The sequence below is a fragment of the Scyliorhinus torazame genome, chromosome 23 (assembly GCF_047496885.1).
Source record: "Scyliorhinus torazame isolate Kashiwa2021f chromosome 23, sScyTor2.1, whole genome shotgun sequence".
Taxonomy (NCBI): domain Eukaryota; kingdom Metazoa; phylum Chordata; class Chondrichthyes; order Carcharhiniformes; family Scyliorhinidae; genus Scyliorhinus; species Scyliorhinus torazame.
The window spans coordinates 61,846,379-61,868,389 of NC_092729.1; positions in this window are offsets into that span (position 1 = coordinate 61,846,379).

A 22,011-nucleotide genomic window follows, 5' to 3' on the forward strand; every position below is an offset into this window, starting at 1 on the left:
CCGCAATTCCACCAACCTTTGTGTCGTCTGCAAACTTACTAATCAGACCAGTTACATTTTCCTCCAAATCATTTATATATACTACAAAGAGCAAAGGTCCCAGCACTGATCCCTGTGGAACACCACTGGTCACAGCCATCCAATTAGAAAAGCATCCCTCCATTGCTACTCTCTGGAAGGAAGAGTTGGGTGTGGCGTTGGAATGGGGACTATGGAGTGAGGTTATACACAGGGTCAATGCGACATCTTCACGTGCTCGGATGGGCTTGACACAATTCAAGGATGTACACAGGGGCGATATGACACAGGAACGAACAAGCAGATCCTTCACAGAGGAAGAAGATAAATGTGAGAGTGTAAAGGAGGACCAGTGAACCACGTCCACATCTTCTGGTCACGTCTACGATTATTGGGCTTCTGGCTCTCGCTATTTAAAACAGTAACAAAAGTTGTGGAGGTGGAAATATTACTGGGACCACATGTGGCAATTTCTGGGGTGTCGGAAGTACCGGGACTAATAGATGGGGACGGGGCCGATGTGGTGGCCTTTGCCACATTGATCGCCCAGAGGCTAATTGTATTGGAAGGGAAGTCAGAAGATCCGCCAAAAATATCGACATGGTTGAGGGATATTGCAGAATTCCTTAAACTTGAGAAACAAAAGTTAGCCCTTTGTGGCTCAGGTGGGGGGTTCTGCACGAGATGGAGGCTGTTCTTGTCTCTATTTACAGATCTGTTTGTTGCCAGTGGGTAAGGGGGGGGGAAGAGTGAAAAGGTTTAATGGAAATAAAGGAATAAATCTCAAATGAGGAGAATAGTATTTTGTTTGTGTTGTGACTGATTGTTTGTATGTTGTTATGTCCGTCCTCATCGGAATGATAATATTTTCAAAAAACACAGCAATAATGACCACATTTTTAAAAAATTAGCTCACGGACTGCAAAATGGGTTTGAAGGTCTTGAGTTAAAAGTCTTAAACTTAAAGGTGGGAATGAGGGAGTTAATTCATCCTTTCCACAGGGGACGTGGGGGAATTTTCCACCATGATCACATTTCTGATTGTGGAATCTTACTGTGCAATCAATATGCCTGCTGTCAGTTTGCACAGGTTCAAGTAGAAAGAGAGAAAGAAATCCATCTTCAGAGACTCTGAACTTAATTTTGAAAGTGCCACCATTTTTGCGCTCTTCCTGTGCACAAGCAAAAAATGAAATTGAATCCAAATTTCTCAAGCAGCTCATTAAAGAAATCTGTCCGTGAACAACAAGCAAAATATGACGTGAAACTTTGCAATGAGCTTTGTTTGTCTGGCCAGGAATCTTCTCTCTAAATGGAAGCAGAAATGAAGTTGTGTTTAACTCACATTCTGTGATTTCTGGCTGGTTTTTACTCATTCTATGGAAAGCCTTCCTAAGGCGACAGACGAATGGTCATTCCCAACATGTCAGAAATTCAGAGGGAACAAATGTTAAACAAAGACAGAAATAAGGACAGGACATTGTGAATCTGTGGCTGTCTGCTGAATTAACATAACCATAGACAGGACAAGTGTTACCTTTGCAGACACAGGAAACACACCGAGGGGGACATTCCTGACAGAAAGTCGGGGGTGGGGACAGCACACAGGTCACTGAGGAGATCTCAGTCCAAACTGTTTCTAATCATTTCCCAAATGTTTCACAACATTTGTGGCTCTTCCAAAATTTAAGATACTTTGCTGTCTGTATTATGTGAATCCAGCTGTGAAATATCTTCACTTCAATGTCTTTTCCCCAACACTATCCCCATGTCCCTTTATGTCAATGGGATTTAGAAATCAGTCAATCTCTGCTTTAAACTTGGTCAATATCTTTCCATCTTTGAGAGTGGAGACATCACCAGGAATGTGGGATTAGATCTCCAGGGTTAGGTTGGAGAAACAGGGCTCGTTCGGGTCCTATTGAATCAATCTCACCTCCGAGGACAGTCCGGCAATCTCCCTGTCAGCCGATTGACCCTCCGCTGCACACCCTCTCTGGCAACTATATCCTTTCGATGTTAGGGAGACCAAAAACTGTACACAGTACTCCAGGTGTGGTCTCACCAAGGGCTTGTGTAACTGCAGTAAGACATCTCCACTTCTGAACTCAAATCCCTCTTGCAATGAAGGCCAACATATCATTGGTCTTCTTAACTGTTTGCTGCACCCCCCTCTCCACTTTCAGTGACTGGTGTACAAGCTCAATTTGTACATCCACATTGCCCAACATATCACCATTTAAATTTGACTCTTTCCTTCAGTTTTTGTTTGACACTAACTTGAACAACTGTCCGAATTGTCTCAGTGTTGTGCTCACATAAAATGGCCACCGTTCAGTAACTTAAAATGGCTGACTGCTGATCGTGGATTTGTTTAGACAGATTCCCAGAGAGAGAGAGAGAGAGATGCAGAGACAGAGAAGATGGGGAGAATAACAGAATACATTAATTCAAGATTCTGAATCGCCATCAAACACTGTTAGCAAAAGTACATCATGGGGTTAGATTCAGCTATCACATCCCTCTACACTGTCCCCATCAAACACTCCCAGGACAGGTACAGCACGGGGTTAGATAGAGAGTAAAGCTCCCTCTACACTTTCCCAAGGGACACACAGAGAGTGAGGGACACACAGAGAGCGAGGGACACACAGAGAGCGAGGGACACACAGAGAGCGAGGAACGCACAGAGAGATTGGGACGCACAGAGAGCGAGGGACACACAAAGAGCGAGGGGCGCACAGAGAGCGAGGGACACACAGAGAGCAAAGGACACACACAGAGCGTGGGACACACAGAGATCGAGGGACGCACAGAGAGAGGGACGCACCGAGCGAGGGACACAGAGCGAGGGACACAGAGAGCGAGGGACACATATAGCGAGGCACACACAGAGCGAGGGACAGACAGAGCGAGGGACACACAGAGAGCGAGGGACACACAGAGCGAGGGGCACCCTTAGAGCGAGGGACACAGAGAGCGAGGAGCACACATAGAGCGAGGGACAAACAGAGAGCTGGGACACACAGAGAGCGAGGGACACACAGAGAGCGAGGGACAGGCACAGAGAGTGAGGGACACACACAGTGCGAGGGACACACACAGAGAGCGAGGGACACACAGAGACCGAGAGACACACAGAGAGTGAGGGACACACAGAGAGCGAGGGACACACAGAGAGCGAGGAACACACACAGAGAGTGAGGGACACACACAGAGAGCGAGGGACACACACAGAGAGCGAGGGACACACACAGAGAGTGAGACACACACAGAGAGCGAGGGGCACACACAGAGAGCGAGGGACACACAGAGAGCGAGGGACACACAGAGAGCGAGGGACACACAGAGTGAGGGACACACAGAGAGCGAGGTACACACAGAGAGCGAGGGACACACAGAGAGCGAGGGACACACAGAGAGCGAGGGACACACAGAGATCGAGGGACGCACAGAGAGAGGGACGCCCAGAGCGAGGGACACAGAGCAAGGGACACAGTGAGCGAGGGACACATAGAGCGAGGCACACAGAGAGCGAGGGACACACAGAGAGCGAGGGACACACAGAGAGCGAAGGACGCACAGAGAGCGAGGGACACACAGAGGGCGAGGGACACAGAGAGTGAGGGACGCACAGAGAGCGAGGGACACACAGAGGGCGAGGGACACAGAGAGCGAGGGGTGCACAGAGAGCGAGGGACACACACAGAGAGCGAGGGAAGCACAGAGAGCTAGGGACACACAAGGAGCGAGGAACACACACAGAGAGTGAGGGACACACAGAGCGCGAGGGACACAGAGAGTGAGGGGTGCACAGAGAGCGAGGGACACGCACAGAGCGAGGGACACACAGAGAGCGAGGGACGCAGAGAGAGCGAGTGGCGCACAGAGAGCGAGGGACGCACAGAGAGCGAGGGACGCACAGAGAGCGAGGGACGCATAGAACGAGGGACACACAGAGAGCGAGGGACACACAGAGAGCGAGGGACGCACAGAGAGCGAGGGACGCACAGAGAGCGAGGGACGTACAGAGAGCGAGGGACACACAGAGAGCGAGGGACACACAGAGAGCGAGGGACACACAGAGAGCGAGGGACACACAGAGAGCGAGGGACACACAGAGCGAGGGACACACAGAGAGCGAGGGACACACAGAGAGCAAAGGACACACACAGAGCGTGGGACACACAGAGATCGAGGGACGCACAGAGAGAGGGACGCACCGAGCGAGGGACACAGAGCGAGGGACACAGAGAGCGAAGGACACACAGAGAGCGAGGGACACACAGAGAGCGAGGGACACACAGAGAGCGAGGGACATACAGAGAGCGAGGGACACACAGAGCGAGGGACACACAGAGAGCGAGGGACACACAGAGAGCAAAGGACACACACAGAGCGTGGGACACACAGAGATCGAGGGACGCACAGAGAGAGGGACGCACCGAGCGAGGGACACAGAGCGAGGGACACAGAGAGCGAAGGACACATAGAGCGAGGCACACACTGAGCGAGGGACAGACAGAGCGAGGGACAGACAGAGCGAGGGACAGACAGAGCGAGGGACACACAGAGAGCGAGGGACACACAGAGAGCGAGGGACACACAGAGAGCGAGGGGCACACACAGAGCAAGGGACACACAGAGACCGAGGGACACAGAGAGCGAGGGACAGAGAGAGAGAGAGGGAAACACAGAGAGAGCGAGGGACACACACAGAGAGCGAGGGACACACAGAGAGCGAGGGACACACACAGAGAGCGAGGGACACACAGAGAGCGAGGGACACACAGAGAGCGTGGGACACACACAGAGAGCGAGGGACACACAGAGAGCGAGGGGCACAAAGAGATTTGGGACACATAGAGAGCGAGGGACACACAGAGAGCGAGGGACACACAGAGAGCGAGGGGCACAAAGAGAGCGAGGGAAACACAGAGAGCGAGGGACACAGAGAGCGAGGGGCACACAGAGAGCGAGGGACACACAGAGAGCGAGGGACACACAGTGAGCGAGGGATGCACATAGCGAGGGACACACACAGAGAGCGAGGGACACACAGAGAGCGAGGGACGCACAGAGAGCTGGAGACACACAGAGAGCGAGGGGCGCACAGAGAGCGAGGGACGCACAGAGAGCGAGGGACGCGCAGAGAGCGAGGGACACACCGAGTGAGGGACACACAGAGAGCAAGGGGCGCACAGAGACCGAGGGACACACAGAGAGCGAGGGACACAGAGAGCGAGGGACACACAGAGAGCGAGGGACGCACAGTGAGCGAGTGACACACAGAGCGAGGGACACACAGAGCGAGGGGCGCACAGAGAGTGAGTGACACAAAACAGAGAGCGAGGGACGCACAGAGCGAGGGACACACAGAGAGCGAGGGACACACAGAGCGAGTGTTGCACAGAGAGCGGGGACACACACAGAGAGCGAGGGACACACTGAGAGCGAGGGGTGCACAGAGAGCGAGGAACACACACAGAGAGCGAGGGACACACACAGAGAGCGAGGGACACACAGAGAGCGGGGACACACAAAGAGAGCGAGGGACGCACAGAGAGCGAGGGACACACACAGAGAGCGAGGGACACACTGAGAGCGAGGGGTGCACAGAGAGCGAGGAACACACACAGAGAGCGAGGGACACACACAGAGAGCGAGGGACACACAGAGAGCGGGGACACACACAGAGAGCGAGGGACGCACAGAGAGCGGGGACACACACAGAGAGCGAGGGAAGCAAAGAGAGCGTGGGACGCACAGAGAGCGAGGGACGCACAGAGAGCGTGGGACGCACAGACAGTTAGAGGGACGCACAGTGAGCAAAAGATGCACAGAGAGCGAGGGACACACAGAGAGCGAGGGACACACAGAGTGCGAGGGACACACAGAGAGCGAGGAACACACACAGAGAGTGAGGGACACACACAGAGAGCGAGGGACACACACAGAGAGCGAGGGACACACAGAGAGCGAGGAACACACACAGAGAGCGAAGGACACACACAGGGAGCGAGGGACACACACAGAGAGCGAGGGACACACAGAGAGCGAGCGACACACAGAGAGCAAGGGACGCACAGAGAAAGGGACGCACAGAGCGAGGGACACAGAGCGAGGGACACAGAGAGCGAGGGACACATAGAGCGAGCTACACAGAGAGCGAGGGACACAGAGAGCGAGGGACACAGAGAGTGAGGGACACACAGAGAGCGAAGGACGCACAGAGAGCGAGGGACACACAGAGGGCGAGGGACACAGAGAGCGAGGGACGCACAGAGGGCGAGGGACACAGAGAGCGAGGGGTGCACAGAGAGCGAGGGAAACACACAGAGAGCGAGGGATGCACAGAGAGCTAGGGACACACAAGGAGCGAGGAACACACACAGAGAGTGAGGGACACACAGAGCGCGAGGGACACACAGAAAGCGAGGATCACACAGAGAGCTGGGACACAGAGAGCGAGGGACACACAGAGAGCGAGGGACACACACAGAGAGCGAGGGACACACAGAGAGCGAGGGACACACAAGGGCGAGGGACAGACACAGAGAGCGAGGGACACACAGAGAGCGAGGGACACACAGAGAGCAAGGGACTCACAGAGAGCGAGGGGCACAAACAGATTTGGGACACACAGAGAGCGAGGGACACACAGAGAGCGAGGGACACACAGAGAGCGAGGAACACACAGAGAGCGAGGGGCACACAGAGAGTGAGGGACACACAGAGAGCGAAGGACGCACAGAGAGCGAGGGACACACAGAGGGCGAGGGACACAGAGAGCGAGGGACACACAGAGGGCGAGGGACACAGAGAGCGAGGGGTGCACAGAGAGCGAGGGAAACACACAGAGAGCGAGGGATGCACAGAGAGCTAGGGACACACAGAAAGCGAGGATCACACAGAGAGCTGGGACACAGAGAGCGAGGGACACACAGAGAGCGAGGGACACACACAGAGAGCGAGGGACACACAGAGAGCGAGGGACACACAGAGGGCGAGGGACAGACACAGAGAGCGAGGGACACACAGAGAGCGAGGGACACACAGAGAGCGAGGGACACACAGAGAGCGAGGGGCACAAAGAGATTTGGGACACACAGAGAGCGAGGGACACACAGAGAGCGAGGGACACACAGAGAGCGAGGGGCACAAAGAGAGCGAGGAGCACAAAGAGATTTGGGACACACAGAGAGCGAGGGACACACAGAGAGCGAGGGGCACATTGAGAGCGAGGGGCACACAGAGAGCGAGGGACACACAGAGAGCGGGGGACACACAGAGAGCGAGGGGCACACAGATCGAGGGACACACACAGAGAGCGAGGGACACACAGAGAGCGAGGGACGCACAGAGAGCTAGAGACACACAGGGAGCGAGGGGCGCACAGAGAGCGAGGGACGCACAGAGAGCGAGGGACACACAGAGAGCGAGGGACGCGCAGAGAGCGAGGGACATACAGAGTGAGGGACACACAGAGAGCAAGGGGCGCACAGAGACCGAGGGGCACACAGAGAGCGAGGGACACAGAGAGCGAGGGACACACAGAGAGCGAGGGACGCACAGTGAGCGAGTGACACACAGAGCGAGGGACACACAGAGCGAGGGGCGCACAGAGAGTGAGTGACACACACAGAGAGCGAGGGACGCACAGAGGGCGAGGGACACACAGAGCGAGGGACACACAGAGCGAGGGACACACAGAGAGCGAGGGACACACAGAGCGAGTGTTGCACAGAGAGCGGGGACACACACAGAGAGCGAGGGACACACTGAGAGCGAGGGGCACACAACAGAGGGAGGGACGCAGAGAGAGCGAGGGGCGCACAGAGAAAGAGGGACGCAGAGAGCGAGGGACACACAGAGAGCGAGGGACACACAGAGAGCAAGGGACACACAGAGAGCGAGGGACACACAGAGAGCGAGGGACGCACAGAGAGCGAGGGGTGCACAGAGAGCGAGGGACACACAGAGAGCGAGGGACACAAAGAGCGAGGGACACAGAGCGAGGGACACAGAGCGAGGGACACAGAGCGAGGGACACACAGAAAGCGAGGGACACACAGACAGCGAGGGACACACAGAGTGCTAGGGACACACAGAGAGCGAGGGACACACAAAGAGCGAGGGACACACAGAGAGCTGGGACAGAGAGAGCGAGGGACACACAGAGAGCGAGGGACACACACAGAGAGCGAGGGACACACACAGAGAGCGAGGGACACACAGAGAGCGAGGGACACACAGAGAGCGAGGGACACAAAGAGCGAGGGACACAAAGAGCGAGTGACACAGAGCGAGGGACACACAGAGAGCGAGGGACACACAGACAGCGAGGGACACACAGAGTGTGAGGGACACACAGAGAGCGAGGGACACAGAGAGAGCGAGGGACACAATGAGCGTGGGACACCCAGCGAGCGAGGGACACACACAGAGCGAGGGACACACAGAGAGCGAGGGACGCACTGAGAGCGAGGAACACACAGAGAGCGAGGGACACACAGAGGGCGAGGGACAGACACAGGGAGCGAGGGACACACAGAGAGCGAAGGACACACAGAGAGCGAGGGACACACAGAGAGCGAGGGGCACAAAGAGAGCGAGGGACACACAGAGAGCGAGGGGCACACAGAGAGTGAGGGACACACAGAGAGCGAAGGACGCACAGAGAGCGAGGGACACACAGAGGGCGAGGGACACAGAGAGCGAGGGACACACAGAGGGCGAGGGACACAGAGAGCGAGGGGTGCACAGAGAGCGAGGGAAACACACAGAGAGCGAGGGATGCACAGAGAGCTAGGGACACACAAGGAGCGAGGAACACACACAGAGAGTGAGGGACACACAGAGCGCGAGGGACACACAGAAAGCGAGGATCACACAGAGAGCTGGGACACAGAGAGCGAGGGACACACAGAGAGCGAGGGACACACACAGAGAGCGAGGGACACACAGAGAGCGAGGGACACACAGAGGGCGAGGGACAGACACAGAGAGCGAGGGACACACAGAGAGCGAGGGACACACAGAGAGCGAGGGACACACAGAGAGCGAGGGGCACAAAGAGATTTGGGACACACAGAGAGCGAGGGACACACAGAGAGCGAGGGACACACAGAGAGCGAGGGGCACAAAGAGAGCGAGGGGCACAAAGAGATTTGGGACACACAGAGAGCGAGGGACACACAGAGAGCGAGGGGCACACAGAGAGCGAGGGGCACACAGAGAGCGAGGGACACACAGAGAGCGGGGGACACACAGAGAGCGAGGGGCACACAGATCGAGGGACACACACAGAGAGCGAGGGACACACAGAGAGCGAGGGACGCACAGAGAGCGAGGGACGCGCAGAGAGCGAGGGACATACAGAGTGAGGGACACACAGAGAGCAAGGGGCGCACAGAGACCGAGGGACACACAGAGAGCGAGGGACACAGAGAGCGAGGGACACACAGAGAGCGAGGGACGCACAGTGAGCGAGTGACACACAGAGCGAGGGACACACAGAGCGAGGGGCGCACAGAGAGTGAGTGACACACACAGAGAGCGAGGGACGCACAGAGGGCGAGGGACACACAGAGCGAGGGACACACAGAGAGCGAGGGACACACAGAGCGAGTGTTGCACAGAGAGCGGGGACACACACAGAGAGCGAGGGACACACTGAGAGCGAGGGGCACACAACAGAGGGAGGGACGCAGAGAGAACGAGGGGCGCACAGAGAAAGAGGGACGCAGAGAGCGAGGGACACACAGAGAGCGAGGGACACACAGAGAGCAAGGGACACACAGAGAGCGAGGGACACACAGAGAGCGAGGGACGCACAGAGAGCGAGGGGTGCACAGAGAGCGAGGGACACACAGAGAGCGAGGGACACAAAGAGCGAGGGGCACAGAGCGAGGGACACAGAGCGAGGGACACAGAGCGAGGGACACACAGAAAGCGAGGGACACACAGACAGCGAGGGACACACAGAGTGCTAGGGACACACAGAGAGCGAGGGACACACAGAGAGCGAGGGACACACACACAGAGCGAGGGACACACACAGAGAGCGAGGGACACACAGAGAGCGAGGGACACACAGAGAGCGAGGGACACAAAGAGCGAGGGACACAAAGAGCGAGTGACACAGAGCGAGGGACACACAGAGAGCGAGGGACACACAGACAGCGAGGGACACACAGAGTGTGAGGGACACACAGAGAGCGAGGGACACAGAGAGAGCGAGGGACACAATGAGCGTGGGACACCCAGCGAGCGAGGGACACACACAGAGCGAGGGACACACAGAGAGCGAGGGACGCACTGAGAGCGAGGAACACACAGAGAGCGAGGGACGCACAGAGAGCGAGTGACACACAGAGAGTGAGGGACACACAGAGAGCGAGGGACACACAGAGAGCGAGGGACACACATAGAGAGCGAGGGACACACACAGAGCGAGGGACGCACAGAGTGCGAGGGACACCCAGAGAGCGAGGGACACACAGAGAGCAAGGGGCGCACAGAGACCGAGGGACACACAGAGAGCGAGGGACACAGAGAGCGAGGGACACACAGAGAGCGAGGGACGCACAGTGAGCGAGTGACACACAGAGCGAGGGACACACAGAGCGAGGGGCGCACAGAGAGTGAGTGACACACACAGAGAGCGAGGGACGCACAGAGGGCGAGGGACACACAGAGCGAGGGACACACAGAGAGCGAGGGACACACAGAGCGAGTGTTGCACAGAGAGCGGGGACACACACAGAGAGCGAGGGACACACTGAGAGCGAGGGGCACACAACAGAGGGAGGGACGCAGAGAGAACGAGGGGCGCACAGAGAAAGAGGGACGCAGAGAGCGAGGGACACACAGAGAGCGAGGGACACACAGAGAGCAAGGGACACACAGAGAGCGAGGGACACACAGAGAGCGAGGGACGCACAGAGAGCGAGGGGTGCACAGAGAGCGAGGGACACACAGAGAGCGAGGGACACAAAGAGCGAGGGACACAGAGCGAGGGACACAGAGCGAGGGACACAGAGCGAGGGACACACAGAAAGCGAGGGACACACAGACAGCGAGGGACACACAGAGTGCTAGGGACACACAGAGAGCGAGGGACACACAAAGAGCGAGGGACACACAGAGAGCTGGGACAGAGAGAGCGAGGGACACACAGAGAGCGAGGGACACACACACAGAGCGAGGGACACACACAGAGAGCGAGGGACACACAGAGAGCGAGGGACACACAGAGAGCGAGGGACACAAAGAGCGAGGGACACAAAGAGCGAGTGACACAGAGCGAGGGACACACAGAGAGCGAGGGACACACAGACAGCGAGGGACACACAGAGTGTGAGGGACACACAGAGAGCGAGGGACACAGAGAGAGCGAGGGACACAATGAGCGTGGGACACCCAGCGAGCGAGGGACACACACAGAGCGAGGGACACACAGAGAGCGAGGGACGCACTGAGAGCGAGGAACACACAGAGAGCGAGGGACGCACAGAGAGCGAGTGACACACACAGAGCGAGGGACGCACAGAGAGCGAGAGACACACAGAGATCGAGGGACGCCCAGAGAGCTTGGGACGCACAGACAGCGAGGCACGCACAGAGAGCAAAGGACGCACAGAGGGCGAGGGGGACACAGAGAGCGAGGGACGCACAGAGAGCGAGGGACACACAGAGAGCGAGGGACACACAGTGAGCGGGGTGCACAGAGAGCGAGGGACACACAGAGAGCGAGGGACACAATGAGCGAGGGACACAAAGAGCAAGTGACACAGAGCGAGGGACACACAGAGAGCGAGGGACACACAGACAGCGAGGGACACACAGAGTGTGAGGGACACACAGAGAGCGAGGGACACAGAGAGAGCGAGGGACACAATGAGCGTGGGACACCCAGCGAGCGAGGGACACACACAGAGCGAGGGACACACAGAGAGCGAGGGACGCACTGAGAGCGAGGGAAGCACAGAGGGCGAGGGACGCACAGAGAGCGAGTGACACACACAGAGCGAGGGACGCACAGAGAGCGAGGGACACACAGAGAGCGAGAGACACACAGAGAGCGAGGGACACACAGAGAGCGAGGGACACACAGACAGCGAGGGACACACAGAGTGTGAGGGACGCACAGACAGCGAGGCACGCACAGAGAGCAAAGGACGCACAGAGAGCGAGGGACACACAGAGAGCGAGGGTCACACAGAGAGCGAGGGAGACACACAGAGAGCGAGGGAGACACAGAGCGAGGGACGCACAGAGAGCTTGGGACGCACAGACAGCGAGGCAAGCACAGAGAGCAAAGGACGCACAGAGAGCGAGGGACACACAGAGAGTGAGGGACACACAGAGAGCGAGGGACACACAGAGAGCGAGGGACACACATAGAGAGCGAGGGACACACACAGAGCGAGGGACGCACAGAGTGCGAGGGACACCCAGAGAGCGAGGGACACACAGAGAGCGAGGGACGCACAGAGAGCGAGAGACACACAGAGCGAGGGACACAGAGAGCGAGGGACGCACAGAGAGCGAGGGATACACACAGTGCGAGGGGCACAAACAGATTTGGGACACACAGAGAGCGAGGGACACACAGAGAGCGAGGGACACACAGAGAGCGAGGGGCACAAAGAGAGCGAGGGACACACAGAGAGCGAGGGACACACACAGAGAGCGAAGGGACACACAGAGAGCGAAGGACGCACAGAGAGCGAGGGACACACAGAGGGCGAGGGACACAGAGAGCGAGGGACACACAGAGTGCGAGGGACACAGAGAGCGAGGGGTGCACAGAGAGCGAGGGAAACACACAGAGAGCGAGGGATGCACAGAGAGCTAGGGACACACAAGGAGCGAGGAACACACACAGAGAGTGAGGGACACACAGAGCGCGAGGGACACACAGAAGGCGAGGATCACACAGAGAGCTGGGACACAGAGAGCGAGGGTCACACAGAGAGCGAGGGACACACACAGAGAGCGAGGGACACACAGAGAGCGAGGGACACACAGAGAGCGAGGGACACAGAGATCGAGGGACACACAGAGAGCGAGGGACACACACAGAGAGCGAGGGACACACAGAGAGCGAGGGACACACAGAGGGCGAGGGACAGACACAGAGAGCGAGGGACACACAGAGAGCGAGGGACACACAGAGAGCGAGGGACACACAGAGAGCGAGGGGCACAAAGAGATTTGGGACACACAGAGAGCGAGGGACACACAGAGAGCGAGGGACACACAGAGAGCGAGGGGCACAAAGAGAGCGAGGCACACACAGAGAGCGAGGGGCACACAGAGAGCGAGGGACACACAGAGAGCGGGGGACACACAGAGAGCGAGGGGCACACAGATCGAGGGACACACACAGAGAGCGAGGGACACACAGAGAGCGAGGGACGCACAGAGAGCTAGAGACACACAGGGAGCGAGGGGCGCACAGAGAGCGAGGGACGCACAGAGAGCGAGGGACACACAGAGAGCGAGGGACGCGCAGAGAGCGAGGGACATACAGAGTGAGGGACACACAGAGAGCAAGGGGCGCACAGAGACCGAGGGACACACAGAGAGCGAGGGACACAGAGAGCGAGGGACACACAGAGAGCGAGGGACGCACAGTGAGCGAGTGACACACAGAGCGAGGGACACACAGAGCGAGGGGCGCACAGAGAGTGAGTGACACACACAGAGAGCGAGGGACGCACAGAGGGCGAGGGACACACAGAGCGAGGGACACACAGAGAGCGAGGGACACACAGAGCGAGTGTTGCACAGAGAGCGGGGACACACACAGAGAGCGAGGGACACACTGAGAGCGAGGGGCACACAACAGAGGGAGGGACGCAGAGAGAGCGAGGGACACACAGAGAGCGAGGGACGCACTGAGAGCGAGGGACGCAGAGAGCGAGGGACACACAGAGAGCGAGGGACACACACAGAGAGCGAGGGACGCACAGAGAGCAAAGGACGCACAGAGGGCGAGGGGGACACAGAGAGCGAGGGACACACACAGAGAGCGAGGGACGCACAGAGAGCGAGGGACACACAGAGAGCGAGGGACACACAGTGAGCGGGGTGCACAGAGAGCGAGGGACACACAGAGAGCGAGGGCCACAATGAGCGAGGGACACAAAGAGCGAGTGACACAGAGCGAGGGACACACAGAGAGCGAGGGACACACAGACAGCGAGGGACACACAGAGTGTGAGGGACACACAGAGAGCGAGGGACACAGAGAGAGCGAGGGACACACAGAGAGCGAGGGACACACAGAGAGTTGTGACACACAGAGAGCGAGGGACACACAGTGAGCGGGGTGCACAGAGAGCGAGGCACACACAGAGAGCGAGGGACACAATGAGCGAGGGACACAAAGAGCGAGGGACACACAGAGAGCGAGGGACACACAGACAGCGAGGGACACACAGACAGCGAGGGACACACAGAGTGTGAGGGACACACAGAGAGCGAGGGACACACACAGAGAGAGCGAGGGACACAATGAGCGTGGGACACCCAGCGAGCGAGGGACACACAGAGAGCGAGGGACGCACTGAGAGCGAGGGACACACAGAGAGCAAAGGACGCACAGAGAGCGAGGGACACACAGAGAGCGAGGGACACACAGAGAGCGAGGGACTCAAAGAGCGAGTGACAAACACAGAGCGAGGGACACACGGAGAGCGAGGGACGCACAGAGGGCGAGGGACTCACAGAGCGAGGGACACACACAGAGAGCGAGGGACACACAGAGAGCGAGGGACACACAAAGAGCGAGGGACACACAGAGGGCGAGGGACACACAGAGCGAGGGACACTCACAGAGAGCGAGGGACACACAGAGAGCGAGGGATACCCAGAGCGAGGGACACAGAGAGCGAGGGGCACACAGAGAGCGAGGGACACACAGAGAGCGAGGGACACACAGTGAGCGAGGGATGCACATAGCGAGGGACACACACAGAGAGCGAGGGAGACACACAGAGAGCGAGGGAGACACAGAGCGAGGGACGCACAGAGAGCTTGGGACGCACAGACAGCGAGGCAAGCACAGAGAGCAAAGGACGCACAGAGAGCGAGGGACACACAGAGAGCGAGGGACACACAGAGAGCGAGGGACACACAGAGAGCGAGGGACTCAAAGAGCGAGGGACACCCAGAGAGCGAGGGACAAACACAGAGCGAGGGACACACGGAGAGCGAGGGAAGCACAGAGGGCGAGGGACACACAGAGGGCGAGGGACTCACAGAGCGAGGGACACACACAGAGAGCGAGGGACACACAAAGAGCGAGGGACACACAGAGGGCGAGGGACACACAGAGCGAGGGACACTCACAGAGAGCGAGGGGCACACAGAGAGCGAGGGATACACAGAGCGAGGGACACAGAGAGCGAGGGGCACACAGAGAGCGAGGGACACACAGAGAGCGAGGGACACACAGTGAGCGAGGGATGCACATAGCGAGGGACACACACAGAGAGCGAGGGACACACAGAGAGCGAGGGACGCACAGAGAGCTGGAGACACACAGAGAGCGAGGGGCGCACAGAGAGCGAGGGACACACACAGAGAGCGAGGGACACACACAGAGAGCGAGGGACACACAAAGAGCGAGGGACACACAGAGAGCGAGGGACACACAGAGCGACGGACACACACAGAGAGACAGGGACACACAGAGAGCGAGGGACATACAGAGAGCGAGGGACACACAGAGCGAGGGATACACACAGAGAGCGAGGGACACACAGAGAGCGAGGGACACACAGAGGGAGGGACACACACAGAGAGCAAGGGACACACACAGAGAGCGAGGGACACACAGAGAGCGAGGGACTCACAGAGCGAGGGACACACACAGAGAGCGAGGGACACACAAAGAGCGAGGGACACACAGAGGGCGAGGGACACACAGAGCGAGGGACACTCACAGAGAGCGAGGGACACACAGAGAGCGAGGGATACACAGAGCAAGGGACACACAAACAGAGCGAGGGACACACACACAGAGCGAGGGACACACAGAGCGAGGGACACACAAAGAGCGAGGGAAACACTGAGAGCGAGGGACACACAGAGCGAGGGACACACACAGAGAGCGAGGGACACACAGGGAGCGAGGGACACACAGAGAGCGAGGGACACACAGAGCGAGGGACACACACAGAGAGTGAGGGACAGACAGAGAGCGAGGGACGCACAGAGAGCGAGGTACGCACAGAGAGCGAGGGAGACACAGAGAGCGAGGGAGACACAGAGAGCGAGGGAGACACAGAGAGCTAGGGATACACAGAGAGCGAGGGACACACAGAGAGCGAGGGACGCACAGAGTGCGAGGGACTACAGAGAGCGAGGGACACACAGAGAGCGAGGGACACTCAGAGAGAGCGAGGGACACACAGAGAGCGAGGGACACACAGAGAGCGAGGGACACACAGAGAGCGAGGGACACACAAAGAGCGAGGGACACACAAAGAGCAAGGGACACACAGAGCGAGGGACACACAGAGAGCGAGGGACACATAGAGAGCGAGGGACATACAGACAGCGGCGGACGCACAGAGAGCGATCACAGTTTATCAGAGAATTTAAAGTGCAGGAGGCCATTCGGCCCGTCGAGTCTGTACCAGATCTTGGAAAGAGCACCTTATCCAAGCCCACACCCCCACCCTATCCCCATAATCCAGCAACCCCACCCAACACTAAGGGCAATTTTGGACACTAAGGGCAATTTATCAAGGCCAATCCACCTAACATGCACATCTTTGGACTGTGGGAGGAAACCGGAGCACCCGGAGGAAACCCACGCAGACACGGGGAGGATGTGAAGACTCCGCACAGACAGTGACCCAATCCGGAATCGAACCTGGGACCCGGAGCTGTGAAGCAATTGTGCTATCCACAATGATACCGTGCGCTTGGGCGCACACAGAGCGAGGGACGCACAGAGCGAGGGACACACAGAGAGCGAGGGACACACAGAGAACGAGGGACACACAGAGCGAGGGACACACACAGAGAGCGAGTGACACACAGAGAGCGAGGGACACACACAGAGAGCGAGGGACACACAGAGAACGAGAGACACACAGAGAGCGAGGGACACACAGAGAGCGAGGGACACACAGAGAGCGAGGAACACACACAGAGAGCGAGGAACACACACAGAGAGCGAGGGACGCACAGAGCGAGGGGCACACACAGAGAGCGAGGGACGCACAGAGAGCGAGGGACGCACAGAGAGCGAGGGACGCACAGAGAGAGCGAGGGACGCACAGAGCGAGGGACACACAGAGCGAGGGACACACAGAGCGAGGGACACACAGAGCGAGGGACAAAGAGAGCGACGGACACACAGACAGCGAGGAACACACACAGAGAGCGAGGAACACACACAGAGAGCGAGGAACACACACAGAGAGCGACGGACACACACAGAGAGCGAGGGACATACACAGACAGCGAGGGACACACACAGAGAGCGAGGGACGCACACAGAGAGCGAGGGACACACAGAGAGCGAGGGGCACACAGAGAGCGAGGGACTCACAGAGAGCGAGGGACACACAGAGAGCGAGGGACACACAGAGGGAGGGACACACAGAGAGCGAGGGACACACAGAGTGCGAGGGAAACACAGAGAGCAAGGGACACATAGAGAGCCAGGGACACACACAGAGCGAGGGAAACACAGAGAGCAAGGGACACACAGAGCGAGGGACACACAGAGCGAGGGACACACAGAGCGAGGGACGCACACACAGACCGAGGGACTAAGTGAGCGAGGGACACACAGAAAGCGAGGAACACACACAGAGAGCGAGGGACACACAGAGAGCGAGGGACACACAGAGAGCGAGGGACACACAGAGAGCGAGGGACACACAGAGAGCTGGGACACACAGAGATCGAGGGACACACAGAGAGCGAGGGACACACACGGAGAGCGAGGGACACACAGAGAGCGAGCGACACACACAGAGAGCGAGGGACACACAGAGAGCGAGGGACACACACAGAGCGAGGGACACACAGAGAGCGAGGGACACACTGAGAGCTGGGACACACAGAGAGCGAGGGACACACAGAGAGCGAGGGACACACACAGAGAGCGAGGGACACACAGGGAGCGAGGGACACACACAGAGAGCGAGGGACACACACAGAGAGCTAGGGACACACTGAGGGCGAGGGACACACAGAGAGCGAGGGAAACACAGAGAGCGAGGGACACACAGAGAGCTAGGGACACACATAGAGAGCGAGGGACACACACAGAGCGAGGGACACACACAGAGAGCGAGGGACACACACAGAGCAAGGGACACACACAGAGAGCGAGGGACACATAGAGAGCGAGGGGCACACAGAGAGCGAGGGACTCACAGAGAGCGAGGGACACTCAGAGAGCGAGGCACAGAGAGAGTGAGGTACACACAGAGAGCGAGTGACACACAGAGAGCGAGGGACGCACAGAGAGCGAGTGACACACAGAGAGCGAGGGACGCACAGAGAGCGAGTGACACACAGAGCGAGGAACACACAGAGAGCGAGGGACACTCAGAGACTGAGTGAGACACAGAGAGCGAGGGACACAGAGAGCGAGGGACACACACAGAGAGCGACGGACACACAGAGAGCGAGGAACACACACAGAGAGCGAGGAACACACACAGAGAGCGAGGGACACACACAGAGAGCGAGGGACACACACAGAGAGCGAGGGACACACACAGAGAGCGAGGGACGCACACAGAGAGCGAGGGACGCACAAAGAGAGCGAGGGACACACAGAGAGCGAGGGACACACAGAGAGCGAGGGACACACAGAGAGCGAGGGAAACATAGAGAGCGAGGGACACACAGAGAGCGAGGGACACACATAGAGAGCGAGGGACACACACAAAGCGAGGGACGCACAGTGAGCGAGGGACACACACAGAGAGCGAGGGACACACTCAGAGCAAGGGACACATACAGAGAGCGAGGGACAAACAGAGAGCGTGGGACACACAGAGAGCGAGGGACTCACAGACACCGAGGGACACACAGAGACCAAGGGACACAGAGAGCGAGGGACACACAGAGCGAGGGACACACAGAGCGAGGGACACACACACAGACCGAGGGACACACACGGAGCGAGGGACACACACAGCGAGCGAGGGACACACAGAGAGCAAGGGACACACACAGAGAGCGAGGGACGCACAGAGAGCGAGGGACGCAGAGTGAGCGAGTGGTGCACAGAGAGCGAGGGACGCACAGAGAGCGAGGGACACACTGAAAGCGAGGGACACACAGAGAGCGAGGGACACATAGAGAGCGAGGGACGCACAGAGAGCGAGGGACGCACAGAGAGCGAGGGACACACAGAGAGCGAGGGACACACAGAGAGCGAGGGACACACACAGAGAGCGAGTGACACACAGAGAGCGAGGGACACACACAGAGAGCGAGGGACACACAGAGAACGAGAGACACACAGAGAGCGAGGGACACACAGAGAGCGAGGAACACACACAGAGAGCGAGGAACACACACAGAGAGCGAGGGACACACAGAGAGCGAGGGACACACAGAGAGTGAGGGACACATAGAGAGCAAGGGACACACACAGAGCGAGGGACACACAGAGACCAAGGGACACAGAGAGCGAGGGACACACAGAGCGAGGGACACACAGAGCGAGGGACACACAGAGCGAGGGACACACACACAGACCGAGGGACACACACAGAGCGAGGGACACACACAGAGAGCGAGGGACACACACAGAGCAAGGGACACACACAGAGAGCGAGGGACACACAGAGAGCGAGGGGCACACAGAGAGCGAGGGACTCACAGAGAGCGAGGCACTCACAGAGAGCGAGGCACAGAGAGAGTGAGGTACACACAGAGAGCGAGTGACACACAGAGAGCGAGGGACGCACAGAGAGCGAGTGACACACAGAGAGCGAGTGACACACAGAGCGAGGGACGCACAGAGAGCGAGGTACGCACAGAGAGCGAGGGACGCAGAGTGAGCAAGTGGTGCACAGAGAGCGAGGGACACACACAGAGAGCGAGTGACACACAGAGAGCGAGGGACACACACAGAGAGCGAGGGACACACAGAGAGCGAGAGACACACAGAGAGCGAGGGACACACAGAGAGCGAGGGACACACAGAGAGCGAGGAACACACACAGAGAGCGAGGGACACACAGAGAGCGAGGGACACACAGAGCGAGGGACACACAGAGCGAGGGACACACAGAGCGAGGGACACACACACAGACCGAGGGACAAAGTGAGCGAGGGACACACAGAGAGCGAGGGACACACGCAGAGAGCGAGGGACACACAGAGAGCGAGGGACACACACAGAGCGAGGGACACACAGAGAGCGAGGGACACACAGAGAGCGAGGGACACACAGAGAGCTGGGACACACAGAGTGCGAGGGACACACAGAGAGCGAGGGACACACACAGAGAGCGAGGGACACACAGGGAGCGAGGGACACACACAGAGAGCGAGGGACACACTGAGGGCGAGGGGCACACAGAGAGCGAGGGACACACAGAGAGCGAGGGACACACAGAGAGCGAGGGAAACACAGAGAGCGAGGGACACACAGAGAGCTAGGGACACACATAGAGAGCGAGGGACACACACAGAGCGAGGGACACACACAGAGAGCGAGGGACACACACAGAGCAAGGGACACACACAGAGAGCGAGGGACACACAGAGAGCGAGGGGCACACAGAGAGCGAGGGACTCACAGAGAGCGAGGGACACACAGAGCGAGGAACACACAGAGGGCGAGGGACACTCAGAGACTGAGTGAGACACAGAGAGCGAGGGACACAGAGAGCGAGGGACACACACAGAGAGCGACGGACACACAGAGAGCGAGGAACACACACAGAGAGCGAGGAACACACACAGAGAGCGAGGGACACACACAGAGAGCGAGGGACGCACAGAGAGCGAGTGACACACAGAGAGCGAGTGACACACAGAGCGAGGAACACACAGAGAGCGAGGGACACGCACAGAGAGCGAGGGACACACTGAAAGCGAGGGACACACAGAGAGCGAGGGACACATAGAGAGCGAGGGACGCACAGAGAGCGAGGGACGCACAGAGAGCGAGGGACACACAGAGAGCGAGGGACACACAGAGAGCGAGGGACACACACAGAGAGCGAGTGACACACAGAGAGCGAGGGACACACACAGAGAGCGAGGGACACACAGAGAACGAGAGACACACAGAGAGCGAGGGACACACAGAGAGCGAGGAACACACACAGAGAGCGAGGAACACACACAGAGAGCGAGGGACACACAGAGAGCGAGGGACACACAGAGAGTGAGGGACACATAGAGAGCAAGGGACACACACAGAGCGAGGGACACACAGAGACCAAGGGACACAGAGAGCGAGGGACACACAGAGCGAGGGACACACAGAGCGAGGGACACACACACAGACCGAGGGACACACACAGAGCGAGGGACACACACAGAGAGCGAGGGACACACACAGAGCAAGGGACACACACAGAGAGCGAGGGACACACAGAGAGCGAGGGGCACACAGAGAGCGAGGGACTCACAGAGAGCGAGGCACTCACAGAGAGCGAGGCACAGAGAGAGTGAGGTACACACAGAGAGCGAGTGACACACAGAGAGCGAGGGACGCACAGAGAGCGAGTGACACACAGAGAGCGAGTGACACACAGAGAGCGAGTGACACACAGAGCGAGGGACGCACAGAGAGCGAGGTACGCACAGAGAGCGAGGGACGCAGAGTGAGCGAGTGGTGCACAGAGAGCGAGGGACACACACAGAGAGCGAGTGACACACAGAGAGCGAGGGACACACACAGAGAGCGAGGGACACACAGAGAGCGAGAGACACACAGAGAGCGAGGGACACACAGAGAGCGAGGGACACACAGAGAGCGAG